The sequence below is a fragment of the Asparagus officinalis genome, chromosome 6 (genome assembly GCF_001876935.1).
Source record: "Asparagus officinalis chromosome 6, Aspof.V1, whole genome shotgun sequence".
NCBI classification, from domain to species: domain Eukaryota; kingdom Viridiplantae; phylum Streptophyta; class Magnoliopsida; order Asparagales; family Asparagaceae; genus Asparagus; species Asparagus officinalis.
Genome location: NC_033799.1, coordinates 20,488,933 through 20,506,062, shown reverse-complemented (window position 1 = coordinate 20,506,062; position 17,130 = coordinate 20,488,933). Strand labels below are relative to the sequence as shown.

The 17,130-nt window shown below is 38.6% G+C and overlaps 1 pseudogene; it reads right to left on the bottom strand.

The window, feature by feature from the left end:
• On the bottom strand, nucleotides 324–17,057 carry LOC109845865 (annotated as a pseudogene).

Genomic DNA, 17,130 nt, shown 5'->3' with positions numbered 1-17,130 from the left:
TACCTGTGTTGCTTCTCCAGAATCCATTTCTAGTATTTGAAGCCTCCTACTTGCAATTTTCTTCCTCCAGGCCATTAGTAAAAGAACCAAATGAAACTGATTGCACTGGTCTAAAGATCACCCAACAATGCTACAAGCTTATTCAATTTTGTTTTTCTTTTGTTAATTTACCCTTTCAAGCTTACACAATAATATAAACACAAACGGTTTGTGGTATCAACTGCCTTTGCTCATAACGAAAATGGAAAGGGGAAGTAACATGAACCACGAATAGTTCAATTAGTAAAATTTTCATCTCATTCATTCAACGTTTGTTTCAACGGCTATAAAAGCCTGAACCCATTCACCAAATCCACATGATCGTTGATAGACTTAGACAACTTCTCTGCTTCTCCAATGTATGACTAGGGAGTCAAATTCAAGAGAACGCTCTTTGCTTCTTCTAGCAATTGCAAGCCATTAGTGAACTTTTGAATGCTCTCCTTGCTGACAACTCTTCCTCTGGTGAGATCCTTCAGCTTCTCGTATGCCTCTGGGACGTTGTATCTACGCATAACCTAATACAAGAAAACAAGAGAGAGTCCATCAGCAACAAGGGTCTCTTTTATTCTTTAATATTATTGGTTATTTTGATGTTGATTGAGCAAATGATACTCTTGATAGTGTCTCGTTGGCAGATATTGTAGTTTTATTGGAGGAATATGGTGATCTCACGATGAAGCAGACTATCATGCCATGATTTATTGCTAAGGTTGATTATCAAGTTAGGGCTCTCGCTGCTTGAGGGATTATGTTGATTAAATACCTTCATCAGGAGATAGGTGTGTCTCTACCTCAGGCTATGGAAATACATCATAATAATCAGGTTCTGGCGTATATTGCCAATGGTACAGACTAAGTCTCATGAGAACAGGAAGCATATAAATTCATTGTAAACGATTAACGTTGTAATGGAATCGATAATGGCGTATATTGCCAATGGTACAGACTAAGTCTCATGAGAACAGGAAGCATATAAAGGTTGATTGTCACTTTATTATGAAATGATATTGAGCAAAATGTTTGATTGTCACTTTATTATGAAATGATATTGAGCAAAATGTCACTTCACATGTCAATTCAGACAGATAGGTAACGGTTTCGGGGGGGTTGGGTGGAGGAAGGGAAAGGGAATTTTTTGCTTAGATTTAACTAGCTAAAAATGATAGGTCTATATGCTCTTCCATATTAAGAAGGAATGCTAGAATAATAGTTCGTAACTAGACCATCATTGAGAATTAAAGTAATTATATTCTATTTGTTTTCGAGTGAAAATACCCCTCTCTTGGACTGTCATCTTTCCCAACATATAGTCAAAATGCTGGGGGAGGTGGAATTAGATGTCCTATATAAAACCTTCAAAAACAATGCAACATATAAGCATACCTTTGATATTACATCATATAACCAACAAAAGCAGAAAAAAGAAAAATTATACAAAAGCAGTCATAATTATTACATCATATAACCAACAAAAGCAGAAAAAAGAAAAATTATACAAAAGCAGTCATAATAAAGTCTATGTTGAATAATTTTTTTTTCAACAATCACATGGGCTGCTATAGCAGCCCATGTTTTTAATTTTTTGTCAAAAGTTATGGGCCCCACTGAATAAATTTTAAGACATGGGTCCCACGAGCATAGTAAAATATTATTATTTTATTAATGCATAGTATTTTCCCAAGCGCTATAAATAGAACCCAAATCCTTAAGGAAAATTCATTCCAAAAATAACAATCAATATATACAGATATATATGTTGTAGAATAGCTAGTGCTCGTAGGAATAGTGCCTAGACCGAGATGGTCTTATAGATCGAGGAGATCTTTGCCTAATAGATCGAGGAGATCTTTGTCTTATAGATCGATGAGATCTTTGCCTGATAGATCTAGGAGATCTTTGCCTTATAGATCGAGGAGATCTTTGCCTTATAGATCGAGGAGATCTTGATAGTACTAGGTCGGTGCACACCAAAGTACTGGACTGCTGTTCCTGGAAGCAATTTGGCCTTGGGATCCTTGCACTGGAGTAGGCCAAATAATGCTTTAAGCACAACGTTATACAAACACACAGCAGATGAGTTGGAAAATTTTAAATTACTACACTTTAGTTTTCTATTCAGTTTTTGCTGTTATATATCTGTATTATTCCAGATTTAACCATAGACGCTAACAGTCTAAAGGGAAGTGCAGTGCACTGTCAGGACTTACTGTTTGTATTGGTTCTGCAAGCACCTCCCACACTTGGTCCAGGTCTTCATTGAGATGAGACTCATTTACCTACACATGATGGAGAAGAAATAAAGAATTAAGAAACGAAGAGAGTTACAAAGCAGTGTAATTTCATTAGTCATGTCATTATTAAATATGTAATTTGGAATGAGACATATTGACGGCACTGTATCAAAAATGTACAATCAAAGTATTATTACTTTAAAATAGTGAGCTTTAAACTTCAAACTAATTTGGGCAAGTTTCAGGATAAACTTGATTAAATGTAGGGGTGACAAATTATGACCCGACCCGTTTTTATTGGGTATGGGTCGAGTTATATGGGTCGAGTCATAAACGGGTCAACCCGAACTGACCTGTTTATTAGATGGGTAAATTAGGGCTGACCCGAACTGACCCGTGTAACCCAATACCGACCCGTTTAATTCTAAATGGGTTGCAAACTCCAAATATAAAGATCATCTTCATCGTCTTCATCCTCCTCCTTCTCCTCTCTCTCCTCCTCCTTCGACCCCGAGTTTCCCGCCAGGTCCAGCGTCTCCGGCGTGATCGGCCGTGTCTCGGCCCTCATCGACAGCTAACCAGCGGTTCAACGGTCGAGATCGGTCGCGGTTCTGCTCGTACAGACGAGATCGGAGGAGGATAAGGGGAGGTCAGAGAAGGGGAGGAAATGGGTGCCCGACGTGCTCTGCGACCTAGCGAGCTGCGGGAAGCTGGAGAACCTATCGCTGTCGGGGAACTACTTCACCTCGATGGGGGAGAGCTTCTAGGATCTTGTCGAGAGTGGCGCTCTGGATCTGAGGAGAAACTACTTTGCGGGGTTGAAGGGTCAGAGGTCAGCTTGGGAGCGCGCTGGTTTTTTTCTAAAGCCCAGGTTCTGTCCAGTTTTAACTTTTATGTCGTGCAAGGATCAGAGGGATTGGTGGGTTCGTCGGAGTGAGGCCACGGCCAAAAAGGCGGGGACTGTGGTTTATAATGCTGTGAATAAGCGGCAACCTAATCCTTAATTAGGATTGTTTAGTAAAAGGATCAATCTCTTGTACAATCTATGTAGCAGTATTGCATGTTTAGAATAGTGATTGTCGAAAGAGTCAAAAGAATTTCATCTTCATCTATATAGTATCAATGATATTGAACTGAGATTTGATAAATAGGTCATTCAAGTTATATGGGTCGGGTCGGGTAACCCGTTTAATAAACAGGTCTGATCGCATTGACTCATTTGTTAAACGGGTCGGGTCAGATTGACTCATTTGTTAAACGGGTCGGATCAGATTGACTCATTTGTTAAACGGGTCGGGTCGGGTCACACTTATACGGGTTGGGTCAACTATGACCCTACCCGACCCAACCCGACCAATTTGCAACCCTTAATTAAATGTTAACATTAGGATTGTCTTTATACGTCGGCAGCATATTGAGCAAAAAAGAAGCTTTTGCCACTTTTAGATGTATCTTTCTTTGCATCAACTACTCGGACGTACAGTCAGAATTTTTTCAAAAGAATCATGCCAGATATCATAGTTATGGATCCCAAATAATAGATCTAAAGGAAATTGAAAAGGATAGCAAGGACATAGTTCATACAATATTTTTTAGGGAAATTGTTAGTACAATTTTAGAAAAGAAATACTTATATAGAAAAACATAAACATCCGTAAAATCATATATATTATTAGATGGATGTACATTGGATAGAAATTATGTTGACAGCAAGACAAGAATTCATCTTGAAATGGATCCACATTTCTATGATCTTGTAATTCACAGAATTTAGATATATTAGTGACGAATTCAAATTCAACATATGCCCAACCCAAATAGTTAAAGTAAGAACAGAACAAACAACATGCATGAAGTAAAGAACGACAACAGCGGCACATTTCCTACCAATAACACATCTAGCTTTATATCTAATTCTCTAGTGATGACCATCTCATGCAGATTTTACTTCTAACCAGAAGCATCCGGATTCCTTGCAGTGCACTTTTGTATACCAAGAGAGAATACTCAGATCCAATACCCAAATTCCTCAAAACAGTGGAATCGGTCAAATCCCTCTGTTAATTATTACACATGCAATATGTATAGTATCACTTTACCAAAATGAGACACTAAGATGTGTTTTTTGAACTGTGATATAGCACTGAACTTCACATTAGGTACTCCTCAAGAACAATGAATAAAGATGGAAAAGTAAATGATACACACCTGCATACGAGAGATGGGCAATTTCGAGCAGAGCGAGAGTAGATAAAATAGCATTAGGCAAACACAAGTTGCCCTTACTATGCTCAAAATCAATGGGATTAACTTTATGAGGCATAGTTGAAGATCCAATCTCCCCTGCCTTTGTCATCTGGAAAGCAAAATTATCATGAAATCGTTTAGTTACAAATTGGAAGTTTGGGAGCTAAATTTGGTCCTAATATTTTAGGGGTATCGTGGTCAAGCATAAGAAAGTTACCTGCTTAAAATAACCTAACGAAATATAGCTCCATATGTCCCGATCAAAATTAGTCAGGACGTTATTAAACTGAACAACTGCATTGAAAAGCTTTGCGATAAAGTCATGCGGCTCAATCTGTATACAGAGCAAGCAACAAGCTCAGATAGAGAGTATGCATGCAAGCCAAGTGCCATTCCATTCATAGGCCACATTGACGTAACCTTTCAGACAACACAAGCATAACAAAATTATTAGCTGGCGCTGCAATTCCATTATTATTTATGCACAAACTGGTTGGTGTAGAATAGGCTAATTTGTAAATATACTGTAATTCCAAGATTGATGGATAAGTATCACCTTTTGTAAACTCTTATTTTCAAGCATGCACATGATAGTATCTACTTACTATAAGAATCACCTTTTGTAAACTCTTAAAACAGGAAATGGCAAAAAAAACCTACATTTCAGTCACCTGAGTCGATTGCAAAACCCTTTTAAAGAAAATCATGAGGCTCTATTAGTTATATACTTTTACAGTTTGTATAGTTGCCTAAATCTTCACGAGGACTATTTACTAGTAAACTAGTTCAAGCAGAGAACAATGAATACAAGCATCAGTGTCAAAAAAGTACAGGTAAATAAAATACTCCTCCCATTAATGAAAGTTGTCCAAGTCATCCACAAAGAAAAAACCATATCAAAATCGTCTATGCACTACTTAATTACGCAAAAAAAAGGATCCATCAGCTGAAATGAATCAGATAGGTAAAACCTTGCAAAGATAAAAGTAGTAGAAGTAAATTAACATGCCTGTGTCACGTAAGGGTTGAAACCTAGCCCCAAAGAGGTCACGAACTCAGCTGCAATAGTTAGCCATTCAATATCAAGATATGCAACTTTATGTGCATTGTAGTTTCCAACAGCTCCAGCACACTTGCCCAATATTTGCACTTCTGAAAAGGTTTTCCCTACTTCACTTAGTCTGAAAGCAAAATTTGCCATCTCCTTTCCCAAAGTAGTGGGTAAAGCAGGCTACAAAGGGAGTTAGAAGATATCAGAATTAAACCATATAAACCTATTACAAAAGCAAATCATTTATTCCTGTAGCATAACGATGAAAATTATCAATATGATATTCTAGCTGCTTTGAGCAGTCAACTTAGTATATGTCCGCTTCTAACATTGGCCATGTCACGCCCCGGCCTGACGGGCCCATTGTTACGGAACAAGCCATGGGACCTAACAAGTGTAACGTGTTGTTTGGCTCAATCTACTGCCAAAATCGACTAACCGATGTTACACTTAAATAATTTAAGCCACTTAAATTCTCACTCATTTCCTGATGTTGGACTAAATAGGAGTGTCACAAACACCCTGTTGTATGCAGCGGAACCGAAGGCACACAAATACAAACGAGATTGGAATACTTATCAAAAACCAAACAAGTAACACAAATGCAAGACAACAGATTTTACGTGGTTCGGCAAATCTACCTACGTCCACGGGAGCGGCATAATAATTTTTTTAATAACAAGAAATTATAAATAAGAGAGAGGATCTCAAACTTGAGATCTCTCAAACAAATAGCAATTGATTTTAATCTAAAATCAATGCCCAAACACACTCTCTCTATTACAATAACTTCCCCAATTAATATTCACCAACCCCTTCTTAACAGTAATTGAGAACAGGGACAAAAGGGAATAAAAATTAGAAATTTCCCAAACAATAGAGAGAACAGAAGCTCAAGAAATTGCCGTCGCCAATCTCTTCTTCTCTCTCTGCTCTCGCGCTCACTAATTCGCGCACGAATAGGGTTTCCCTTTTATAGGGAAACCCTAGGGCGGATGGTCTATGCGCTCTAGGTACATTCCAGCTGGCTCCAACCATGCACAGGTGAAGTTCACTCTGCTGCAGGCGAGATCATGGGCGAGGGCGACATCAACAGGCGAGATCAGCTACAGGCGAGTTCGATCCATGCAGCAGGCGATATCCGCTCGCCTCCCAAGCTCGACCTCGCCACACACTTCGCCTGCAATCTCGAACAAGTGACTTTCCTCACTTCCTCAACTTCGCCATCGACCTCTACAGGTGATCTTCCTCCCCTCCTCAACTTCGCCATCGAAGGTCAGCTTCGATCTCAGGTGCAATCTTCTACAAATCTCCACCTCGGCGAAGGTTTCCCCAAAACTGAGCCGACACCAACCAAAACAAATGTCCTACTTTGCGTCCAGCACAAAGTGAAATAATTCACGACAATGGACTCAATCCACAATAAGTCAGCAACCAAATGAGAATGAGACCATTCTCCAAACGTCGATGTCTACTCACCAAATCAGCTACATCATAAAGACTTGCCTACGTATCATCTTGTCTAAGGAATCAAGCCTTCACGTAGTTCACCACATGGCCTTCAAAGACCCTCAACAGCGAAGAATGTTTAACAATTCCAAACAATGACCAAATTTCACTCCAGTGACAACTTTGGTCAACATATCTGCCGGATTGTCCTTTGTGTGGATCTTCTCCAATCTGACATCTCCATCATCCAATACATCTCGAACAAAATAGAATCTGATATCAAAGTGCTTTGTGCGAGCATGATACACCTGGTTCTTAGCCAAATAGATAGCTGACATGCTATCACAATGTACCCTGATGGTATCCTGTGCAATCCTCAGGTCATCCAATAACCCCTACAACCACAAAGCCTCCTTCACAGCTTCAGTCAACACCATATACTCTGCCTCCGTAGTAGATAGAGCCATTGTAGACTGAAGTGTGGATCTCCAACACACCGGTGCTCCTGCTAGTGTAAACACATGTCCTGTAGTAGACCGGCACTTGTCAAGATCACCCGCATAATCGGAATCCACATAACCAATACAATCCTACCCATTCTTTCTATTCTTCTCGAATACCAAATCAACATCCACGGTACCTTTTATGTACCATAGAATCCACTTCACGGCCTCCCAATGACCCTTCCCTGGGTCGTGCATGTACCTAGATACCATGCTCATGACCTGTGACAAATCTAGCCTTGTACACACCATCGCATACATCACCCACCGCATTGGTATATGGAACATTGGACATGTATTTACGATCCTTAACTGAAACAGGTGACATCTTAGCTGATAGCTTAAAGTGGGGAGCTAATGGAGTACTCACCGCCTTGGCATTGCTATCATAACTGAATTTCTTTAGCATCTTCCGTAAGTAACTCCTCTGTGTCAACTTCAGCCTCCCCTTCACCATGTCTCTCTCAATCTCCATACCTAATATCTTATTTGCTTCTCCAAGATCCTTCATCTCAAATTCAGATGACAGTTCCTTTTTCAACTTTCTAATAGCTGAAGTATTTCTGAAAGTAATGAGCATATCGTCAATATATAACAGCAAATAAATATACTCACCATTCTGTAGCTTGTGCATGTAAACACACAGGTCATATGGGCTTCTCGTGTATCCTCGGCCAACCATGAAGTCGTCGAATCTCTTGTACCATTGTCGTGGTGATTGTTTCAATCCGTAAAGAGACTTCTTCAGCTTGCATACTAATACTTCCTTTTCTGTAGCTTTGAACCCCATAGGTTGTGTTATATAGATCTCCTCTTCTAAATCTCCATGTAGAAAGGCTGTCTTAACATCCATCTGGATCAAATCTAAATCCAGCTATGCCACCAATGCCAATAGTATTCTTATCAACAAATTCTTTACAACAGGTGAGAATACCTCATTGTAATCTATGCCCTTAAGCTGGGCATACCCTTTGGCAACCAATCTGGCTTTATACTGAATGTCCCCAATAGAAGATCCTTCTTTCTTCGCATATACGCACTTGCATCCAATAGCCTTCTTATCCTTCGGTAGCTTTGCAAGTTCCCAAGTATCATTCTTATGAAGTGACTACATCTCTTCCACCATAGCTTCCCTCCACCTAATCGAATCAGAGCTTGACTTTGCTTACCTGAATGTAGAAGGAACCAAATCATCAACGACTTCTGCTGATAAAGCATATGCAACCATGATATCATCATATCTAGCTAGCCGACGAATGTTTCTTCTTGGTCAATTAGCTCTGAACATGACCCTGTTCCTGAGTCCTAACATCCACTGTATCCTCCACTTGCCCATCTATCATATAATCTCCTCCTATTGTCACCTCTGTATGAGTCTCAATAGATACAATGCTATCTGAAGTATGTGGAGTCACATTTTCCTCCATCTGCAGCGATACCCCACTAGTCTGGCCTTCCTCCACCTGCTAATCAATCTAAGACCTCATCATGTGAGCCTCATCAAACGTGACATCTCTGCTAATGATCATCTTCTTGTCTTGTGGATCCCACAACTTGAAGCCTTTAACTCCATCTCTAAATCCCACAAAGACTGCTTTCCTCACCCTCGGATTCAATTTATCATCACTGACTTGGTAATAAGTAGGACAGCTAAATATCCTAAGCGACTCATAGTCACTAGCTACCGAACCAGACAAACATGCCATAGGAGTCTTTCCATGTATCGCATTGCACGACAACCTATTCACGAGATGGCTTGCATAAACCAATGCCTTAGCCCAAAAGGATCTTGACAATCCACTCTGTATCATCATACATCGCACCTTCTCCAGCAAGGTATAGTTCAACCTTTCAGCCACCCCGTTTTGTTGCGGTGTCTCACAAACTATGAAGTATCGCCTAATGCCGTGATCCCGGCAAAACTGTAGAAACGGATCACTCTTGTACTCACCACTATTATTTGAATGGAGTACATTTACCTTTCTACCTATCTGCAGCTCTACTTTCTTCTTCCACTCCACAAATATATCCAGGACCTCATGTTTATGCTTCATGGGGTATACCCAATTCCTCATGGAATAATCATCAATGAAAGTAACAAAATAATTGGTCTTACCAAGAGATGTGTTCTTGGAAGGACCCCAAACATCAGTATGAACATAATCCAATATACCTTGGGTATTGTGAATTGCGGTGTCGCATTTTACTTTTGTCTTCTTCCCAAGTATGCAATGTTCACACAGCTCCATCTTGCAGGTCTTTGCACCCTCCAATAGCCCCTATTTCGCTAATACCTACAGGGACTTACCACCAGTGTGTCCCAATCTCATATGCCATAAGCTGGTAGTATCTTTCTCTGTGGTAATCGAAGCTGCCATACCCCCTGTTACTGTCTTGCCCTTCAAGTAGTAAAGGTTGTTTTCTCTGACACCTCACATCACCACCATGGACCCCTTTGTGACTTTCAGAGTTGCATTCTCCAAGATCACCCTATAGCCAGCTACCTCCAAAGTTACAAGTGAAAATATATTTTTCGTCAATTGAGGAACGAATCTAACTTCCTTTAACTCCCTAGTCACCCCGTCATACATCCTGATCCAGACTATACCAACACCACCGATAGGGCATACGTGGTCATTACCCATGAGCATGACATCCCATCTTCCCAACTCCTCAAAGTTGGAGAACCAATCACTCCTCGGGCAAATATGGTTTGTAGCACCTGAATCCAACATCCACTCCGTAGAGTCGGCATAACAAACTGACGGTAATGCTGGGCATGAATAGTCCGAAGAATCTGAATCTGAATTATCGCCACTAGCATTAGAAATATTTACTTTTGAAGCCTGTACGGCTTTCCCCTTATTCTTCCCGGCTCTATCCTTCAACTTTAGGTAGCCGATCTTCTAATGTCCCTCTTCTTTATAGAAGCGACATTGATTCCTACCAACACTCTTATAGCCACCTCCTTGCTTTGACTTGGAGCGATTAAATGGACGGCGGTTTGGACTATGGCCTCTCACTGGTAATGCATCTCCTGATGCCTTCTCGGAGGGTTCACTATCTCTCTTCCTCAACTCATAGTTCACCAATGCTGAGGTCACCTCCTTTTAGCGGATAGTGGTTCTACCATTGATCATCGTAAGGACAAATGTACCGAAATCATCCTCTAGCAATGAACATAGCAACAACATCGCCTTATCTTCATCCTCTACCATGATATCCATATTGGCCATATCTGATAGCAATTTTGTGAAGTTATTGACATGTTCTCTAATGGAAGCTCCCCTCTTCATCTTGAATTGGTAAAACCACTTCTTCAAGTGAAGCCGATTCTTAATGCTCTTCGTAAGATACTTCTCATTGAGTGTTTCCTACAACCATTTCGCTGACGTATCGTTCATCATATCATTAATCAAATCCAGCGTCAAACATGATTGAATAACCCCACATGCTCTACTATTTATTTTCTTCCAAATCTTATCCTCCATGTCATCAGGCTTCTCTTGTAACGCAAGAGTCTCCTACAAATTTTGGGCGTCTAATGCATCCATCACTTGACACCTCCACAAACCGAAATTTATCTTGCCATCAAATTTTTGTATTATTAATGCTCAACCCTTGTATCGCCTTTGAAAGAGACGATCCCAGTGTACTTGTTTCACCCATGTTGATAATCCAATCTCTTCAAATGAGAATCCAAGCCCTAGCTTTCTTCTCCAAATCAAATACCAAGTCAAACCCGGAGCTCTGATACCACTTGTTGTGCGCAGCGAAACCGAAGGCACACAAATACAAACGAAATTGGAATACTCATCTACAACCAAACAAGTAACACAAATGCAAGACAACAGATTTTACGTGGTTCGGCAAATCTGCCTACTTCCACGGGAGCGGCATAATAATTTCTTATTAATAACAAGAAATTACAAATAAGAGAGAGGATCTCAAACTTGAGATCTTTCAAATAAATAGCAATTGATTTTAATCTAAAATCAATGCTCAAACACTCTCTCTCTATTACAATAACTTCCCTAATTAATATTCACCAACCCCTTCTCAACAGTAAATGAGAACATGGACAAAAGGGAATAAAAATCAGAAATTTCCCAAACTACAGAGAGAACGGAAGCGCAAGAAATTGTCGCCGCCAATCTCTTCTTCTCTCTCTGCTCTCGCGCTCACTAATTCGCACACGAATAAGGTTTCCCTTTTATAGGGAAACCCTATGGCGGTCAGTCTATGCGCTCTAGCTACGCTCCAGCTGGCTCCAACCACACACAGGCGAAGTTCACTCCGCTGCAGGCGAGATCATAGGCGAGGGTGACATCAACAAGTAAGATCCGCTACAGGCGAGTTCGATCCACGTAGCAGGTGACATCCGCTCGCCTCCCAAGCTCGACCTCGCCACACACTTCACTTGCGATCTCGAACAGGCGACTTTCCTCGCCTCCTCAACTTCGCCATCGACCTCTACAGATGATCTTCCTCGCCTCCTCAACTTCGCCATCGAAGGCGAGCTTCGATCTCATGTACGATCTTCTACCCGCCCCACCTTAAATAAGAGACATCCTCATCGTGACATGACAATTAGCACATCCCGATATCACTAGGTTATGTGGACTCTAGAGGTGGCTCCCACCGTACATACAAAAACTTCCTACTCGCAACCGCTATGATACAATTTGTCACGACCCGGGCTGCCGGGCCCATTAGTGTAGTACAAGTCGTGGGACCCACCAAGTGTAACATGTTTGGCTCAACCCACTGCCAAAATCAACTAGCCGTGTTACACTTAAGTCTTGGGCATACCTATTTAAGCAACTTAACTTCTCACTCATTTTCTGATGCAGGACTAAATAAGAAACAAATACATGATTATATCATTTTTAACCTTCAAATTGAAAAGGTTCCATTTAATTTATTTCATAGCATCAAGCTAAAAACTCGTGAAGAAAGTAATTATACATGATGTATTAGCCCCATGTAGAAAATTCCTGAATTTCGGCATGTAATCATTATTTAATTATTTCTATAAAAAAAAAGCTTAGTTTTGTAAAAAAAATTTCACCGAAATGAACAGCTAGAAAACTTTGAGTTATTTCAACCAAAAAAATCCACCACCAGGACATGAGGGAAAAATTCTTAGTGGAATATTACCCTGTGCACCTTATATTAAGTTTAACTTTTTAAACCCAAGAGTACTTTGTTTTTTTTCGAGTACTTCCACTTATCTCATCCTTCTCTAAACGTGCTCTTGTCAGTTGCATCCCTTCTCCATTTGGGATAAATTTCATTAAGAATGTAGGATTGCTAAATAAATTAGTTCATAGAGATGAAAAAGAATTTTTCATTTTCCTTGAAGTATTCTCGGCATTTTCTTAGTCTAATAGCTTCTGATTCTTTTTTTTAAATCAATATATACAGTAAAGTATGTCCTTCTATGTGTAAACACAAATAAAAGGGAAATATAAGATTTTCAATTATGCTTATATATCATTAAAGTTTTTGTAGATAACATCTAATCGACAAAAAGTTGTTATTCTGTTATAACAAGAGTTGCCTCTCATCTAGAACTGTACAACATGGAGATATGATCATTTTCCTTCGCTAATTTGCGTATTGCATTCAACAACTCAATCATCACAGGAAATATTATAGTGTTGAATGCCTCCTTCAGTGCCAATGCATGGGCTAAATTATTTATATCCTTTGATGTACAAGAAAAATGGAAAAACTCCAGTACCTAAAAAAGAATTTTGTAGAATGTGATGTCAAATATTAAGCATCAAATGAAATCTTTGAAACCACAGTTAGTCGTAGTTATAAAAAGAGGAAGCATAGAGTACTCACAACAGGGAACATCAAAAACTCACCTCAGCAATCTCAGCATTGGATTGACATTTCTGTTTCAAGAAGTATTCCACTACCTTAACATCGTGGTTAGTTACTTTTTCAATCTTTTTCACTTCCAGAGCATCAGCTTTGCTGAAGCCACTAACTATACTTTCTAAATAAGACGTGGAATTCTCGCTAAAGCTTTGAACCTCCTTGATTTTAGGTATTTCTGATAATTTTCGCAACCATTTTACATAAAAAAAGTATCGCTTCAGATTAGCATTTTGCACTAAGTAGACAACATGAAAATAACTACAGTGGTCAGCTTTGTCAGATCATGATGGGTAATGGAGAAAGAGGTAAACATTTTTTACTTGTAAGTTACCTCTTTCTCCATTACCCAAGACATGACTATACTATGACAAGTTTTAATGAAGACAGGTACCTATATCAAAGCAGAGGCTGGACGTTTTGTCAGATTGTAAAAGAAAGCACACTAATAAGCATGACCTAAATAAACAATGTTCGATGGACTCATAGAGAAACTGCTAATACTACATCATATGCAAATTTATTAGAAGAGGGGTACTATTGTTAGATATGCATATCAAATATAAATATCCTAACGGTTCACAGAACATTTTAGGCACAACTTTAAACCTTTTGAGCTAACTAAGGCTTTAAACCTTTTATCTAAATACCTAAGACATATTATGATTTGTAAGCCAGACGAACAAGGATATCCAATCAACAACCACAGTTTCTTCATGCTTTACCAGAAACATTTCTTTATCATTCGCTAAAAAAATGATTGTATAATCTACATTTAAATATGAAACCATTATTCTTAAAAAAAACATAATGTAAGACTAACATTGTGCACTGGTGTTGAATAAAAAAGCACTGATTAAATATGTACTCTTACAGGAGAATGTAATGAAAGCTACCTCGACCATTACACGGTAACAGATTAACCCTTATTCACTAAAGAATGGGTGCAAATCCTTGACTTTCTGCAAATATCGGCCATCTAAAGGTGATAGAGCCATAATGCTAAAAGACTCAATATCAACAACCTCCTCTTCACGATGGTGCTCCATCTAAAACATTAAAGTTCACACGGCCAAAACATATTCAACCAGCTGTCCAAATATGAGGAAAATTAAAGAAAAAGGATCACCAAAAAAATTAGATCATTCCGGATCAAACTTAATCATCATTGAAGATTCATAAGCCCAATTATTGGATTGAATACAACTCACTATAAATTAGGGACTGCCAAAGGATCATCTCAATTTGTTTTAAAAAATTAAGAACCTGAAATTCAAAATACAACAGTGGAAGCGGAAGCCCTACATTACAAATCCAGAAGAAGAAAAAAAAGTGACCTATAGCATATGATATTTATTATTTACTAAAAGTTTTATGCTCTATCCCAAAATATTCCCTCCCGTAAACTTTATAAAAAATCCTATCTTTATTCAAAAATCCAAAAGATGCTACTTTTGAGAAACATTTCAAGATTATAATATATGAGATTTAAGAAAACTTAGCAACGAAATAATCACAAGAAAGCAAAAAACAAGCATGCAGTCAATAAAAGGCAGGGCTTGTGTTCATGAAAATTCCCCAGCCAGGAAACCGGGAATGGGGATCATTACCATCGTAGTCGTGACTCCTTCTGAACTGCTCAAGGAAACCCTAAGTGGTTCGAATCGCCGAGGAGGGGTGGGCTGAATCCAAAACCTTAGTTGGCCTAATCGTCTGCTGATCGAAGACGAAGAGGGAGAGGAGGAAAAGGGCAGAAAGAAAGTGAACAGGGCTCTAGGGGGTGATAAGAGATTTTCCATAGAGTTGCAGACAAGATCGAAACCCTAACCCTATATTTTTAAGGGAGGAATTTGTTCGGGGTTTAGTGGAGCGGGAAAAAGAAGCCGCCTTTTTTTTAAGGAATCAGAGAGAGGGAGGAGCGAGCTCCTTGATTCATTTTATACGCATTTCCTATGTAGGTTAGGTTCAGTTCATCAGATATTTTTTTTAAAAGGAAGGTAAATGATAGATAATCTAATAATGCATATAGATTTTTGGCAAAACTTTGTTGTAGTATCCCTCATATGGTAGCCAAGTATCTTTTCGGTCCTTTCGGATCATTTGTATTTAGAAGTCATCAACCGCAGTCATTAATATTATCATTGTCATCAATCTATGTTCTTTTTGCAAATTTCTGTAAAATATTGTTGAGGAGATCACATGGCTGCCACGCTAGAAAAAATTAGTTGCAAGTTTCATACAAGCGTGTATGTTGAACTTGTGATTTCACTAATTTTTTTGCTGAACATGACAGGGTCAGATCATTGTCACGTCAGCAAAATCTGATGACGAATGTAATGTTAAGAATCATCACTATTAGCTTTCATCAAATATTAAAGAAGCTAACAGTATTTGGGTGGTAGTGGTACATTTCGTTATAAGTGAAAGAAAATTTACTTGTAGAAATAATCAGGCTGTTTTGTGTATGTCCGCTTGCTTTCTGCAATACAAATGGCTTATTTTTCTTTTATTTTTTTCTTTTTTTTCTCTTTTTTTCATTTCTAAAAACTCTTCATACTTATCATAATAATAGTTGCATAAGATCCCAAGCTATATGCACTATTTCTGAGAAAAGAACAGAATATTAAGTTAATGAAACTTAAGTTAATTTAAGTAGTAATGAGAAAAACTTGATATAACAACTATCACGAAATTCAACAGAACAATAAACTTTTTACTGTCAACAGGTTTTGCCAAATATTTACTCTTTGAGTTCGAAGCAAACTATACTTTTTTGAGGCACATTAGAGAAAGAATTAGAGTGATTTTTGTAAGTGATTTTTGTTTTTGCATATTTAGATGTTGATTTTACATATTTTGATGTAATTAGAGAAGCAACTGTATTTTTCAGATCCGGATTCTCTTTACTTATGTGATAATTAAACACGGTCTAATTCTCTCAATCCTTACCATGTATCTCAATTCTTATAGACGAGATCACGCCACATAAAATTTCCACCGGATATTTTGATAGTTGTTTTCATGTGTACTAGTAGTTTCAAGACCATACAGATGTTAAAGATTGAGAGAGTAGAACAGGACAGCAACTAACTGCATCAAAATATGTAAAAAACAAGAAATCTATGTTGTGAACAAAAAGAGAACACTAAGGCAGAATCGTCCCACCAATACCAGTATACCACACACAGGTTTGTTGATATTTACAGATTCAAATACCCAGATACTTTATTTCAAAAGAAAAGAACACAAGAATATTGTTCAAATCGCATAAACAAGAATTACTATTACATCCTGCGGAAGGGGTAGCTACCAAAAATCAATATAAATATAAGTGTCGAGGTAAACAAACTTCAAGTATTTCAAATGAAAACAAACTATTAAGGAGACAATTAACACAAGGGCGAAAAACCTGCATGGGGGCATAAATCCAATAATCAAATCACCCGACTTATAATATAACAGCCGAAGCATTCTGATTCATGTATTTTGATCACAAATACAAGTACCAGGAGAATACAAAATATAATTGAGACAAGGAGAATACAATGAACTTAGCAATACATGGAAGCATACTCGTGTTGCTTCTCTAGAATCCATTTCTAGTATTTGAAGCCTCCTTCTTGCAATTTTCTTCCTCCAGGCCATTAGTAAAAGAACCAAATGAAACTGATTGCGCTGGTCTAAAGATCACCCAACAATGCTACAAGCTTATTCAGTC